General features: G+C 35.7%; 1 protein-coding gene and 1 pseudogene across 1 annotated transcript in view; both read left to right on the top strand.

The window, feature by feature from the left end:
- Positions 1-16,956, top strand: part of DPP10 (dipeptidyl peptidase like 10) — a 1,231,994-nt gene that overhangs the window by 208,724 nt on the left and 1,006,314 nt on the right. The gene's annotated exons all lie outside the window — the stretch shown is intronic.
- Positions 4,692-5,549, top strand: LOC100053399 (nucleophosmin pseudogene; annotated as a pseudogene).

Here is a 16,956-nt window from a genome sequence, read left to right as displayed (position 1 = left end):
GATTAACATTTAAATCAGGTGACTTTAAGTAAAGCAAATCATCCTCCCTAATGTGGGGTCTCATCAAATCAGTTGAAGGCCTTAAGTGAACAAAGACTAACCTCTCCTGAGTAATGAAGAAATCTGCTAGAAGATTGTCTTTAGACCCAAACTACAATGCTTCTCTGGGCTTCCAACCTGCCAGCCTGCCCTGAGGTTGTGGATTTACCAAGCCTCCACAATCTTGTGAGCCAGTTGCTTAGAATGAATCTCCCTCTCTCTTTCTGTCTGTCTGTCTGTCTCTCTCTATATACACACATATATATGCATATATATAAACACTCACATATGTATATATTCACATATCCTCTTGCTTCTGTTTCTCTGAAGAAGCTCGACTAATATTAGACACAACAAAATTTTTAAAGCTCCACTTTGACTTCATGAACTGAAGGAAAAAATGGAACCATTATTGCAACCAACTGACTTTCTATTTGATGAGTCTAACAACACTGACATCAAACTGGACTCATTTAACTGTTTGCAAAGTTCTTCTGCTATTCAAGTCAATGAACTAACAGCTATCATTTTACATTTTGTCCTTCTACATGAAAACTTGAAATCAAAAGTGAGCAAGATTAACTTAGAAGGCTACTAATTCCATCTAAATAAAAGTCAAGTTTCATTGAATGTTATATAAACACACCTTCTGGTGCTTCATGTATTAAATCTTTGTCTGCAAGCATAGTTCTCTTAAATTAACTACAATATTTGAAGTCCATGGAGGCACTTTTTAAGTGGACTTGCATTCTCCAGTTTTACTGTGATGAATGATATTTGCTACAGTTCCCACGATGGATGGTGAATAATGACGTATATTTTGTGAAAGTTACATCATCAACTTTCTCGTGAAGCAGAAATATAATCATTAATTTTTTATTAAACATGTATTTTAAAGATTTTTATTTTTTTATTTTTTTTTCCTTTTTCTCCCCAAAGCCCCCCGGTACATAGTTGTGTATTCTTCGTTGTGGGTCCTTCTAGTTGTGGCATGTGGGACGCTGCCTCAGCGTGGTTTGATGAGCAGTGCCATGTCCGCGCCCAGGATTCGAACTAACGAAACACTGGGCCGCCTGCAGCGGAGCGCGCGAACTTAACCACTCGGCCACGGGGCCAGCCCCTTAAACATGTATTTTTCTCATTTACTGCTCCTAAAATGGTTTGTAGTAAAATAAAAAATAGACGAGTTATAATTTTGCACCATGAAACAACCACTGTAGCAACAGACATCAGACTACTCTATCACTTGCTAAGGCAGGACTTATTGGCCTCTATTTCTCTCTCAAATTTCATATACAGTCTTCCAATACTTCCCACCGTTTCCACTGGCCTTGCTGACTAACATCTTGGGGGCTTGAGCTTTCAACCACGAAACTGACCATGCCATGGTGAAAGTGGATGGTACCGCAAGTGAGTCAGCAGAAGTAGTGGCACCACATCCTTCTCTCACCTTCACAAGAGACACTTTAAGGGAGTTAAGTCGAAGTTATGTTGCATTTGACAAGGGTTGGGAAAAGAAGCAAAGTATTGCTGCTTGTCTTTAAATTTAACCACCAGTTAAAGCAAGAAGTCTGCTCTTTGAACATATGTCTCACATACACTAAGAAAGATCATGGCAGAAACTCACAGTACAAAATGGAGAACTCCCAAACCCATATCACATTGTTTGAAGGGAGCTATTAAAAAATAACACTGCTGAAAAATGAAAATTCTGGGACAAATGCCAAACCAGAAAGACATTGGGATAACAAATGTTAATTGAGACTGTCCCAAGCAAACTGGCATGCGTGGTTAGCCTATACATGAGTCACCACCAGACCTTCTGAATTATTGCTACTCACAAATGATTTATCTGATACACATGTAAAATATTTGTCACTTTCACCACTGTTTAAGTATCTCAACTTCCATTTCCATAATAATTGTGCACTTCATATGTCTTCTTAAAATATCTTTACTGCTTTCATAGATATTGGAGATTATGAGAATAACAATATGAATAAAATACTTGAAAATGAAACCCAAACTCAGAAAACGTGGAAAGTAGATTAAGGCAAAACCTGATGCTTGTTCATGATTCTCACCACTAACGGTCGGTATGGGCAGAACTAATGTATTTTGCTGTGGAGCATAGCTTTATTCATACGTGTGGAAGTAAATAAGTTGACAGTTCACTGGAAGGAAACTTCTTGTTTTAATACTATTGAGTAGATTATACAGAAAATTCAACCCACATGAAGTTACATAAAAGGAGGATTGAAAGAATAGGATCCATCGGAGAGAAGCTCAATTCCAAATCTCTCCGTGCCCACAAACTGGAATCCAGAGCCTTTAATTAGCAGGGAGAATCTTTGCTGACTTTTTTTTCCTCTGTTGAATGACCCTTCCACTCTTCTCTGATAGGAGAAATCTTATTATTTTTCCAATTTCAAAAGTCATGCCTTTCATTAGTTACTCTCTCCCCCATGTTTTCATCACGCCTTGTACATACAAATAGTGATTCAGTCATCATGTTCTCTTACAGATACTTATTTATGTTTCTGTCTTACATAGGGCTTTGTCCAGGGCAAGGCCATGTGTTAACATTCCTTATATCTGAACATCCACTTCGTGCTATTTAAAACATCGTAATTAGCTCAAGACACATTTGTGGAAAAAACATCAAGGTTACATCCAGTTTCTGGTCATTACTATCCTACTAATCATCTTTAATGATTGCCAGATTTTTATTCAGATTAATTTATAACATTAAAAGTTTCATAGACCTCAGTGTGATAGTTGGACTCCTACTAACCGTAGCTTGAGACAACAGCATCTAAAGCTGCTCTGATTACAGGAATACTTTTAAATAAATGTATATGCAAACAACATTTGTGTCATTTTTAAAAACTAGTAACATACACATGTGTAAGGCCAATTGTTTAGCCAATAGGGAATTGGTGTACACATATGTTTCTATAAGACTGATGGTAAATATGTTGCTCCTAAAAAGGCCTTTGATATTGTGGGTGGGGAAGACTGTTTTGTGTCAGCGATGGAGTAACATCGATCTGCAGAAACTTTGAAACTTTCACATTACAGATCATCAAATTCAGAGTTGGGCTGATGACACTCTAATAACAAATAGCAATTTTCACAGAGAAGACTTTTGAAATATTCTTCTTTTCTACTTACTAACTACACAGGAGAACAATTCAGTTCAAGTACTTAAAATTGCATACTTAAGATTATTTAGTGATTTTTCATTTGGGCTATCTTTAAAAAATCAACATTTTAGGTAAGTGGAACTGGCTTTCTCCATAAAAATGGCCATTTTTTAAGATTATGAAGAATACAACGTGTTTCAGGGAGAAAGCATGTTTAAAGCATCTGCTTTTGTCAACGACAATAGACTTTTCCTAATCAAAGTCCCATTTAATGTTTGCAAAATTTAAAGAGTGTCTTTATCTAAGCCTAAAATCGGCACTTGCCAACATACAGAACAGGTTGCGTTTCTATTTCAAGGGAAAATTGTGTTTATCTTATTACCTATCATCATAATACCTGTCTGGATTGTTGTTGTAAGTCATTCATCATCTTAGAAGTAAATAATTTTCTTGATGTGTTGTAGGAAAAATACATCAATACAGAGAATGATGATGGTGCGATTATAGTAATTATCACATGTAACACGGGTACTTACTACCATTTAATTTTGTTCTCATTCATCGAAGAGCTAGTAAAAGTCACATTAAGGAGAATACATAAGATGAACTAACATTAAGGAATTTTTGTTCACTGGCAATGAGAAGAATAAAAGGCTTGGAAGTAGATTTGATGTATAATTTTTTTTCTGGCTAACCTCTAGGGAAAATTTTAATTACCAATATTATGGTGTTGAGAGGGATTAAAATAACTTTCAACTGAAGACAGTATTATAAATAGTCATCTAAAAGATGAGAAAGTAAAGAAGACAAAAGATTTTTAAAATATCCTATTTTTCCAAAAGTTATAATAATTCGTGTTCCTGATCATTTTCTTTTACTAGACCCCTGATTATTCAAAGGCAGAACTCATGGTATTTCTATTTTTTCCCTAACACCTAACAAAGTGCCTGGTCCATGGAAAGCAATCCATGGTGTGCTGGGTAGGACTCACAGTGGTTTGCGAGAGGCAATTGCTATATTTTCAGGAATTGTAGAAGCTGTTTGGTGCACCTTAGTAGCTTGAAATCAGGCACAGCGGGGGTATTTATACCATAGAAATAGGCGTGGAAAGGACATTTCCACCAGAGAGCAGGTTATTAAACATTTATTCGCACACCACCAGAAAGCATTCAATAAATGGTGAGTGAACAAAGAATGAGTGAATGGTGAAAAAATAACATAGTGATAATCTGAAATAAACAAAAGAAATGCAAACCACTCATGAAATAAACACCAAGCACTAAATAAGATAAAATCTTTCTAATTTGGTGTCAAACAGGCTTCTAGTTCTATTTTGGGCTCTAGCTCTCACTAGTTGTGTGTTCTTATGCAAGGCATTTAAATTCTTTGAGATTTAAGCCCCTTCATGTGAGAAGACAACGAGAAGTCTGCAACCTCAAAGAGAGCCCTCCCCTGACCACACTGGCACCCTGATCTTGAGCTTCCAGCCTCCAGAACTGTTGCAAACTAAGGGCCAACAAAGATTACCTCTTTAAAGTGGATAATGATGAAAATGGGCACCAGTCATCTTTAAGAACAGTCAGTTTAGGGGCTGGGGCAAAGGATAAATTGCACATTGTTGAAGCAGAGCCAATGTGTTACGAGGGCAATGCAATTAAAGTAACACTGGCAACTTTGAACATGTCTGTACAGCCTGTGGTTTCCCTTGGGGACTTTGATATAACACAACCTGTGGCCTTGTGGTTAGGTGTGGTTCAGGGCCTGTGCATCTTAGTGGACAGCACTTAGTAGCTGTGGAAGAAGATACAGAGTCAAAAGGTGAAGAGGAGGAGGATATGAAACTCATAAATAAATCTGGAAGCGAGCTGCTCCTGGAAGTAGTGGCAAGTCCCGACAGAAAAAAGTAAAACTTGCTGCTGATAAAAATGGTGAGGATGAAGATGATGACTATGAAGGTAATGATGATGATGATTTTGATGAGGAGGAAGCTGAAGAAAAATTTTCAACAAAGAAATCTATATTCAATGCTCCAACAAAAAAGGCACAAAAATCAAACCAGAATGAAAAAGACTCAAAGCCATCAACACTAAGATCAGAAGGTCAAGAATCCTTCAAAAGGCAGGGAGAATGCCTAAAGCACTGAAAGAACCTAGTTCTGTAGAAGACATTAGAACAAAAGTGCGAGCAAATATAGAAAACCGTGGCTCGCTTCCTAAAGTGGAAGCCAAGTTCATCAATTACATGAAGAATTGCTTCCAGATGGCTGACCAGGAGGCTATTCAAGATCGCTGGCAGTGGAGGAAGTCTCCTAAAGAAAATATTTTAAAGAGTTTGCTAAATTTTTTTGTCATTTCATTTCTGTAACAGCTGATATATGGCTGTCCTTTTTATAGTGCAGCGAGAACTTTCCCTACCGTGTCTGATAAATGTTGTCCAGGTTCCACTGCCAAGAATGTGTTGTTCAAAATACCCATTTAGTTTTTAAAGATGGAACTCCATCCCTTGTTTGGTTTTCAGTATGCGTGGAATGTTATAATAGTACTGGTGGTCAGACAAATGCGAATGGTGGGGAGACAAAAATATACATGTGAAATAAACTCAGCATTTCAATGAAATCAATCAACAAATTAATACGTAATTTTTTTGAGATATAAGTAACTTGCCAAATGGTGTGTGTGTGTTTCAAAAGTGGGGGTAATAATGCTTACTATATAAGAATATAATGGAGATTAAATGTCATGATTGTCTAAAATATATGAGATCGAGTCATAGGCAATTGATATTTCTATAGATCAAATACAGTTAGGTCTCGGTTATTTCACATGGCACCCCTTCATGGTAGGTGTGCAATAAATATTTGAAGGGAGAAAGAAGGAAAGAGAAATAAAGGAGGTTAAGAAAAAGAAAGAATATAGAAGATATCAGAATTTTACTCAACAAAATTTTTTTTAATATGTCCATACGCATCCTGCCCAATCTTCCAGTTCACCACTACAGTCAATGACTTACACAAAAAAACTAAAGTTCTCACAATTTGACTTAAGGCTTTGACTCTCTTAGAGATGGCTTATGAACTGTGCAATATATATTTCCATACTTTAAATGTATAATGTATATTAGTATACTGTAATCCCTTGACAGTGGTAGTTTATTTAGACTAGTTTGGGGACCAAGTTAAGAACATTTTATATCTATGTAACTAGCTAACTAAAAAATCAATATACGTCTTTCATTAAAAAAAAAAAAGATCCTAACAATACTGAAGTTTAAAATAGCTGTGTCAAGGAGAACACACGTAAATATTAATTAGAACATAAATCAGATCACGCTGTGCATCTGTGAATTTGCAGAATGCTTTTCAAACTAACAAACATGCCATGGACATCTCTCCATTGAATGTAGAGAGCTCTATTTCATGTCTTATTTTTTATATAACGTTCCATTGTATGGACGAGTCGAAGTAGACTAAATCAACCTTCTTTCACTTTTGGCTTTCATGAACAATGCAGCAATGAATATTCGTGTGTGTGTGTATACATCTATGTGTGTATAGGTATATCTATGTATACATTTTATGTATGTTTATATATTATATATATTTTTTATATTTTATTTCCACACACTCAATTACATATGCAGGCATACCCATATTGTTTTCATACATGGGTAAGTATTTATATGTGATAAAGTCATGGAGTTGGAAATCCTAGGCAAATGAGACTTTCCATTCCAAATTTGACTGGATATAATTAAATTGTTCTCCAAAGAGGTTGTGCTAATTTATACTTTCTCCGAAAGACTGTCTTTTACCAATATTTTAAAAAACATTTCATAAATCATCTCTGTAATATTTGCCAGTTTAATATATGGAAAAACTCTTTCTAACTTTCATTAATTGATTATTAACAAAGTTGATCATCTCCGCATGTATTTCTTGATTTTTAATTTTTTTCTCTATATTTCCTCTTCATACTTTTTGCTCGTCTATCTGTTGAGTTGTTATTTTTTTAAATATACTCTAAAGGGGTCTGTTATTTTTTTAAATATACTTTTCTGTCAATGTGTTCCAAATAATGTTCACAATTGTTGTTTTTCCTCAACTTTCTCTGTACTACTTTTTACTATGCCAACGTTTTAAAATTTTATGTAGTGAAATCTGTCAATATTTTCTTTAAAGATTTATATAACACGCATATATAAAATCCTCCCTTTTTCAGTATTTTTTATGCATTTTTATATTTAACTCTTTAATCTGTGTAGAGTTTATTTTGGTAAAATGAGTGAGCACTGCCTTATTTATTACCCAATGACTGGAAGCTATCCTAACGACACATTGAATAATCCATCTTTCCCTTGTCTATTTGAAATGCTTGCTTTCTCATATTCTACTTGTCAATGTTTCTTGGGTATATTTAGACTTTCAATAATTATTTTCTGGTGATTTATTCTAATCCTGTACCTACATCATCCTGTTGTAATTTTGGTTGTTTTATTATTATATATCTCAATGTTATTTATGACAAGTCGTCTTTCATTACTTTTTCTTTTTGCACAATTTACCTGTCTATTCTTAAAATTTTCTTTTTCTAGCTAAATTTTTAGATATCTTGACACATTGCAAACTTAAACACAGACAGACACACACACACATACACACACACATTGGAATTTTCATTGGGCATACACAATTTACTGATTGGTTTAGGGAGAACTGAGGGGATACAAAATTTAATCTCTGTATCCAAGAACAATAGGTTTCTCCATTTATTTAAACCTTCCTCTTGCTTCAGCAGAGTTTTGTAACTTCATTCATATGTCTTTCATATTTTTAATAAAGTTATTTTCAAGATTTTTCTTGCTGTTGCTATTGTAAATAGGATATTTTTAAAATTGCACTTCTAACCTGTTATTGTTTGTGTAGTATAAAGGTAAGGTATTTTGTATATTTATTTTTAACTTTGCCACTATTTTGAATTTCTTTAATATTTCCAAAACCTTTTTGAGTAGTCTCCACTGGGTTTTCCATTTTTGCTATTGTTTTTCTCGTATTATACATTAAATACTTTCTATCTTTCTCTAGTCTAATGACATTGGCAAACAATTCCAGAATAATGGCAGGAAAAGCAGGCATCTGTATCTTAAACCTAACTTTCACAACAAGGCTTTTAGGATTTCATCAGTGGACAGGATATCCATGGGCTGGTGGGAAATGTTTTATGTGTGTTATTAAGGTACAGAATCCATCAGCTCCTATTTTTTACAGTATTTTGAAAAATTTATTAAGCATATTTTTACAACTTTCCATGTTTTCTTGCCCACTCCTTTTATGGGGTAATAATCACATTTCTAATCAAGTTTGGGATATATGCCTGTTGATTACGTTCCACTGTTCTTTTAATATGCTACTAAAATTGATTTGCTAATAGTTTGTTTCAAATTTTTGCATAGATATTCATAAGTGGGAGATATTTGGAATTTTCTTTCTTGGTTCTACCTTCTAAGTTTTCCTGATGGTAATATAATTTTGTCAGAAAGAATTGGAAATATTTCTCTTAGTTCATATGAGTGGTTCTCAACCCTGGCTGCACATTCTAATTTTATAAACCATGGACACTTAAAAATTACTAAGGTCTCGGCCCCACCCTGGATCATTTGCATGTAGCTGAGGCTGTCAGCGATTTCAGTATAACACAGTCTCAAATTTGTTCTCTTTTTTCTTTGCATTGACCATGCATGCCACCTTGACTCATTCTTTCCGACTGAGCAGAATAAGGGACACAGCATGGATCAATAGCCAAACCAAGCATCCCCCATCTTTCTCTGGAACAGAACAGAAGAGAAGTAACTAAGGTATTGGCCTTTTGAGACTGTTACAACGTGTCTATGGCCCTTCTGTAAACAGAACAGTTAAGGACACTAAACTATTAGGACCTTGAAGAAATAGTAGATTTTGCTATCTGAATACCTGATTCTGAGCGCACTGTTTTCCCAGCCACCTCTTTGTCCATAGACCTTATTTATTTTGTATTGCCTTACCAACTCCTCTTTTTCCCAGAATCAAATTGGTCTTTCATGCTTAGACTCCCCCCTCTGGATGACAACAAATTTGCTGTCCTCCAAGATTCTCTTTCTCACTCTTCTCATGTTGTATTTCCCTATTTCATATTGCAAACGTCTCTCTGCTGGTTGTGACTGCACCACACTGTCCATTGTGCCTCAGAATTCATCCCTCGAGGGCAATATTTTTACCCAATCTCTGCTCTTCTGCTCCCAAGTTGAGTTCCAGGCTCTCTGTGGATGCCCCTATTTTTTGGATGGTGCAGAAAAATCAGTCTCTTGGATAAATTTCACAACTTTTTGCATTCTTGCAGAAGCACTATCATCTGGTTAAGAGCTGACTTCACATTCTCTTGGAAAAATCATAGCCAAATTAGCTTACCATTCTTAATGCCCCTGTTACCTTTGGTCACTCTGCAAGATATAAACCTCTAGGGTCACCCATCCATTTGTGTGTTCACATGTCCACATGCTCGAAATTTCTCCACCAAACTCACATCCTGCTGTTCTCACTCTAAATTTTGTCACCACTTGCCACTGAGTATGAAACATAAACAAATAGATTAAACCTAAACAAATGGATTCAATGTAAACAAATGTCATCATATTATCAACCACTTCGCCAATAATGTGATTTTTTTTCCCTCTGGCCTGACTCATTTTCTCTGTGTTTTCTCGTAGTTTCTCATTTCTCCATCCAATGTACTTCTGTGTAAGGATTTGTCTCAGATGATTAGTGCTGTTGAGCATCTTTTCATGTTCTGTTGGCCATTTGTATGTATGTATCCTCTTCAGAAACACATCTATTCAAGTCCTCTGTCCATTTTTAAATCTGATTATTGGTCTTTTTTACTGCTGAGTTGTATGAGTTCCATATATATGTTGAATCTTTACCTCTTATCTGACACATGGCTTGCAAATATTTTCTTCTATTCTTTAGGTTACCTCTTCATTTTGTTGTTTCTTTTCCTTTACAGAGCTTTTTAGTTTTATGTAGTCCCACTTGTTTATATTTGCTCTTGTTGCTTGTACTTTTGGTGTCATATCCAAAAACCTGTTGTGAAAACCAATGTCAAGGAGAATTTCCCTATGTTTTTTTCTAGGAGATTTAATGTTTCAAGTCTTATAATTAAATCTTTAACTTCAAGTTAATTTTTGTGATTAGTAAAAGATAGCAGTCCAATTTTGTTCTTTTGCATGTGGATATCCAATTTTCCCAACACCATTTATTGAAAAGACTATTCTTTTCCCATTGAATATTCTTGGCACTCACATCAAATATTAGTTGACTGTATGTGTGTGGATGTATTTCTGAACTCTTGACTTTGTTCCATTGTACCATGTGTCTATTTCTATGCCAATACCATACAGTTTTGATTACCATGGTTTTGGTATATTTTGAAATCAGGAATTGTGAGGCCTCCACCTTTGTTCTTCTTTCTCAGGATTGCTTTGGCTGTTCAAGGTCTTTTGTTATTCCACACAAATTTTAGGATTTTTTTTCTGTGAAAAGTTCCATTGGAGTTTTAATAGGGATTACATTGAATCTATAGATGACTTTGGGTTGCGTATACAATATAACAATTTTAATTCTTACAGTTTGTGCACATAGGATTGCTCTTCATTTGTCTGTGTCTTCTTCAATTTCTTTCATCAATGTTTTATAGTTTCAATGCACAGATCTTTCACCTCCTTGGCTAAATTTATTCCTAAGTATTTTATTGTTTTTCATACTATTGTATTTTCTTCTTTATTTCTCTTTCAGATAGTCCGTTGTTAGTGTATAGAAATGCAACCGATTTTTGTATAATAATTTTATATCCTACAAATTTGTTAAATTCATTTATTGTTCTAACATTTTTTGGTGGAGTCTTTAGGGTTGTCTTTATATAGGATAGTATCATCTGCAAAAAGAGATGGTTTTATTCTTCCTTCCCTATTTAGAGGTCTTTTATTTCTTTTTCTTGTCTAATTGTTCTGGCTAGGACTTCTAGCACTATGTTGAATAGGAGGGATGAGAGTGGGCACCCTTATCTGGTTCCTGAGTTTAGAGGAAAAGCTTTCAACTTTTCACCATTGAGGATAATGTTATCTGTGGGTTTGTCATATATGGCCTTTTTGATACTGAGGTATGTTCCTTCAATACCTAATTTCTTGAGAGCTTTTTTCATGAAAGAGTGCTAAATTTTGTCAAATTTTTTTCTACATCTATTGAGAGGACCATATGAATTTACCCTTCATTCTTTTAACCTGGTGTGTCATGTTTATTGATTGGTGCATGTTGAACCCTTCTTGAAACCTAGAGTTGAATCCCACTTGATCATGGTGTATGATCTTTTCAATGTGTCGTTGAATTCAGTTTACGAGTGTTTCTTGAGAATTTTTGCATCTATATTCATCAGAGATATTGGCCTGTAGTTTTCTTTTTTTGTGGATCTTTATGTGGCTTTGATATCAGGGTAATGCTGGCCTCATAAAATGAAGTTGGCAGTTTTCTGTCCTCTTCACCATTTTGGAAGAGTTTGAGAAGGATTGGCATTAATTCTTCTTTAAATGTTAGATACAATTCACCTTGAAATCATCTGGTCCTGAGCTTTTCTTTATTGGGAAATTTTTGATAACTGCTTCAATCTCCTTAGTTGTTACTGGTCATTCAGATTTTCTATTTCTTTATGATTCAGCCTTGGTAGCTTGTATGTTTCTAGGAATTTATTCATTTCTTTTAGGTTATACAATTTATTGGCATGTAATTGTTCCTAGTAGCCTCTTCTAATTCTTTGTATTTCTGTGGTGTCACTTGTAATGTCTCCTTTTCATTTCTGATTTTATTTGAGTCCTCTCTTTTTTTTTTCTTGGTTAGTCCAGCTACAGGTTCACCAGTTTTGCTTCTTTTTTTTTCCCAACAAACCATCTCTTTGTTTCATCATTTTTTTCTATTGTCTTTCTAGTCTCTGTTTCATTTATTTCTGCTCTAATCTTTATTATTTCCTTCCTTCTGCTAACTTGCAGCTTAGATTCTTCTTTTTTTATATTTTGTGGTGTAAAGTTAGGTTGTTTATTTCAGATCCTCCTTTTCTCTAAATGTAGGCTTTTACAGATATGCATTTCCCTACTAGAGCTGCTTTTCCTGCATCCTATAAGTTGTGGTATGTTGTATTTTCATTTGTCTCATGTTACTTCCTTATTTCCTTTTTTATTTTTCTTTGACTTAATGTTCCTTCAGAATTGTGTTGTTTAATTCCATGTACTTGTGAAATTTTTCATTGTCCTCCTGTTATTGATTTCTACTTTCACACTAGTGTGTTCAGAAAAGATACTTGATATGATTTCAATCTTCTTAAATTTAAGACTTGCTTTGTGGCCCAACATATGATCTGTCCTGGAGAATGTTTTGTATGTGCTTAAGAAGGATGGGTATTTTGGTGCTGTGAGATGGAATGTTCTGTATATGTCTGTCAGGTCCATTTGGTCTATTGTGGTATTCAAATCTACTGTTTCCTTATTACTTTTCTGTTTACATGATCTAACTAATGGTGAGACCGGGGTACTGAAGCCCCCTCGTATTATTATATCATGGTCTATTTTTCCTTTCAGTTCTGTTAATATTTGCTTTAAATATTTAGGTACTCCAGTGATAGGTGTATATATGTTTATAATTTTTATATCTTAATGAATTTAACCTTTTATCATGGTACAGTGACCTTCTTTTCTTCTTATGACTGATTTTGACTGAAAGTCTATTTTATCTGAAAGAAGTATAACCACTCTTTCTCTCTTTTGGTTACCATTTGCATGAAATACCTTTCTCCATCCCTTTACTTTCAGCATTGTGTGCCCTTAAAACTAAAGTGAGTCTCTTGTAGGCAGCATATGGTTGGATCTTTTTTTTTTTTAATCCATTCAGTTACTCTGTCTTTTGATTGGAGAAATTAGTCCATTTACATTTAAAGCAATTATTGATAGGTAAGGACCTATTGCCATTTGGTTCATTTTTTTATAAGTGCCTTTTTTAAGTTCCTTTATTCCTCTTGCTGTCTTCCTTTGTAATTTGTTTTTTATAGTGGTATGCTTTAGTTCCTTTCTCTTTACCCACTATATACCTACTATAAGTTTCTTTGTTGTGGTTACCAGGAGGCTTACATAAAACATCTCATAGATATGACAGTCTATTTTAAGCTGTTAGCAAATTACATTCAATCACACACAAAAACTCTATGCGTACTTCTCCTCTCACATTTTATGCTATTGATATCATACTTTACATATTTTTATGTTGTGCATACATTAACAGATTATTGTAGCTATATCTATTTTTAACATTACTAATTTTTCACATTCATCCTAGACATAAAAGTGATTTACAGACCACCATTACAATATTACGGTATTCTGAATTTGAGTATATATTTACCTTAACTGTTGAGTTTTATACTTTTATATGTTTTTATATTGTTAATTTGTGTCCTTTCATTTCAACTAGAAGAACTCTGTCATTTCTTGTTAGGCAAGTCTAGTGATGATGAACACTCTTAACTTCTGTTTGTCTTGGAATGTCTTTATCTCTCCTTCATTTCTGGAGGTCAGTTTTGCCAGGTATAACATTCTTGGCTGGCAATTTTTTTCGTTTAACACTTTGAATATGTCATCTCATTTCCTCCAAGCCTGTAAGGTTTCAGCAGAGAAATCTGCTGATAGCCTTGTGGGGCTTCCCTTGTATGTGATGAATCATTTTCTCTTGCTGTTTTCAAAATTCTTTCTTTCTGTTTACCTTTTAGCATTTTGATTATAATATGTCTCAGAATAGTCTTCTTTGAGTTCATCTTCCTTGGGGTCCTTTAAGCTTCCTGCATCTGGATGTCCATCTCTCCCAAGAGTTGGGAAGTTTTCAGCTACTATTTCCTTAAATAAGTTTTCTGCCCCTTTCTCTCTCTCTTCTCCTTCTGGGACTCCTGTGATGCAAATGTTTATTTGTTTGATGGAGTCCTACAATTAAGGTAGACTTTCTTCACTTTTTCCTTCTTTTTCATTTTTGTTCCTCTAACTGGCTTATTTCAAGTGATTTGTCTCCAAGTTCATTGATTTTTTTCTTCCACAAATCTGTTGTTGAATCTCTCTATTGAATCTTTTCAGTTCTTTCATTGTATGCTTTTGCTCCAGGATTTCTATTTGGTTCTTTTTTATGGTTTCTATTTCTTTATTAAACTTCTCATTTTGTTCATACATTGTTTTCCTGATTTTGTTTAGTTGTCTATCTGTGTTGTCTTGAAACTTACTGATTTATTTCAAGATGATTTAAATTCTTTGTCAGGAAATCAAGATCTCCATTTATTTGGTGTCAGTTACTGGAGCTTCATTAGTTTCCTTTGGTGGTGTCATGTTTTCCTGATTCTTTGTGATTTATGTAGCCTTGCATATGTGTCTGTGTATTTGGATGAAAAAAAACCTCTTCCAGTGTTTACAGGCTGGTTTCAGCAGGTAAAGATCTCCTACTGGTTCCCTGGGTTGTTGGGATTACCCCTAGAATTTTATTCATGCTGGATTGGAGCCAATTTTGAGGTTGTTGCTGGATCCACAGTGGGATCCATAGTTGGTGTGCTTATTACCAGGGGCTCAGACAGGTGTGGATTCCATCTGGTCTCTGGGTGAATTGGACTACTTCCAGTAGCTTGTTCAGTAGAGTGGGACTGGGTCACATGTCCATTTTAGGGTCCACAGTTTGGTACTCAGTCAGTGGGCCTATTACCAGGTATGTGGATGTGTATGGCTCCTGGTAGATCCTTGGAAGGGTTCCTGTCTAGTCAATGGATGTGTCGCTGGGTAGGCAGGACTGGCCCTGGATCATGGCTGGGAGGGGCTGGAACAGAGACCCGGTGATAATTCAGTTTCTACAGCCAAGATTAAGGTCTGAAGACCTTGTTCTAGAGTCACAAATGGACATGTCATCCATCAGTTCCCTGAGTGAGCTGGACTACCTCCTGACTGTGGCTAGAGGTGGTGTAGCTGAGGGCACTTTCTGGATCTTTTGAGGTACATACATGACTGTCTCCCACTGGGTCCTGTGCCAGCAGGACTGCTCAGACTGTGTCCAGAGGGGCTTAAACTAATAGGTTTATTGGTAGCCTTTGGCTGTATGGGGGCTAAAGGTGAGTATAAGGCCCTTTCAAGATCTCCAGGAGGCACAAATAGGTGTGTGTCCTGCCAGGTCCTCTTGCTAGCAGGACTGTTCACAGACTGCAACCAGGACAGGCTGGAGCCCAGTTGCAGGGTCCTTTCAGAATCTACAATCTGATTGAGTTTTGTGTGCTTACCTCCAGGGGTTCCTGGACTGTGGCCAAGAGGGCTGAAATTGGTTCTTGGGCCACTTTGGGGGTCTATATTTGGGACTAAATTCTAAATGCCTATTACTCAGCATACACATGGGTGGGTGTGACTCCTCCCAGGTCCCTTGGCATATGTGCTGGTAACAGGACCAAGCTAACTGGGCCTGTATCCAAGTTCTCAAGGGTACAGAACTCTTTCCAGGTATGTAGGTATTACCACAATCAGCAAGTGAGACACTTGGGTGCAAGCTTACCTTCTCCAAATGGCTCTCATTGGTCTTGAACTGCACTGGGATTTCACAGTCTCCTACCTGGATCCCAAAGCTGCCGGGAAGGCTCTTTTGTCTGTGCTTTGATGTCAAATTGTCATTGTTCATAGGAGATATGTGAGAGGGACATCTTATTTTTTCACCTTTCTGATGTCGCTCTATTTTTGTGTGTTTTTGTATGTGGTGAATGAAAATCATTGAAGTTTATTTTTATTTTCTGAATAGATATCTTATTGTTTCAATATCATTTATAGAAAGTTGTATCCCATATGTATTTTATATTTATTAGGATTTTGAGTCACATTCAAATAAGAATGACAAAGAAAACTCCCTTGGAAGAAAAGCAGGGTTAATGGAAATTATATTAGTATTATCATATTTTCTTTCTGGACTACAAGTTTTCTCTCCCCCCCCCCCCGCCCACAAAGAAGTGCTTGATAGATAAATTAGGTAACTGTTCTTTGCATGAGTGAATTGTTTGCATTGATACTCAGTGATTGCATATTTATATCAACACTTTCTGATTATGTTCCATTTGTAAACTTGAAATCACAAGCTCAATCCCAGCTCCAGGAGATAATAGATGAAATATGAGGCAAGGAAATGGGGAAGATGTCGTGCTGATTGCTTTCTGGAAGACTCAATTTGTAAGCTGGTGGGAGCCCATATCTTCCCTAGTTGACCCTTCTTGTTACGCTTTCTGTACTATTTTTCTTCTAACACAGAAATTATGGTGGGGATTCATGGGAGATTGTTTGATTCTGGGAACTGCATATGTTACTTTGTGGAATTTATAACAGCTTTCCACACACAATTTATTAGTGCTTGTTGTTAAATGCCCTGTGAAATATCTACCAGTCCATATTCTTACAAAAATGTTGAAACCTTTCCTCCATATGAAGATTCTTTCTTGATTACATTTAATCCTGGTGCTGAGATATTCCTAACAGCGACGTCAGGGAGGATGGTATCAGCCCCTCCCTGTGTTCTAGGGTCCTCCCAGTTCCAATAACATCTTTCTATTGTATTACCTGCTGTTTAGTGAATTATTAGCCATCTGCTACTGGCTTAGTACTGTCATTTAAGTGTTGTATCAGGTGGATACAAAGGGTAAGAAGATAGATG

Source organism: Equus caballus, chromosome 18 (genome assembly GCF_041296265.1).
Source record: "Equus caballus isolate H_3958 breed thoroughbred chromosome 18, TB-T2T, whole genome shotgun sequence".
In the NCBI taxonomy this organism is placed as follows: domain Eukaryota; kingdom Metazoa; phylum Chordata; class Mammalia; order Perissodactyla; family Equidae; genus Equus; species Equus caballus.
This window is presented reverse-complemented; position numbering and strand designations above follow the sequence as displayed.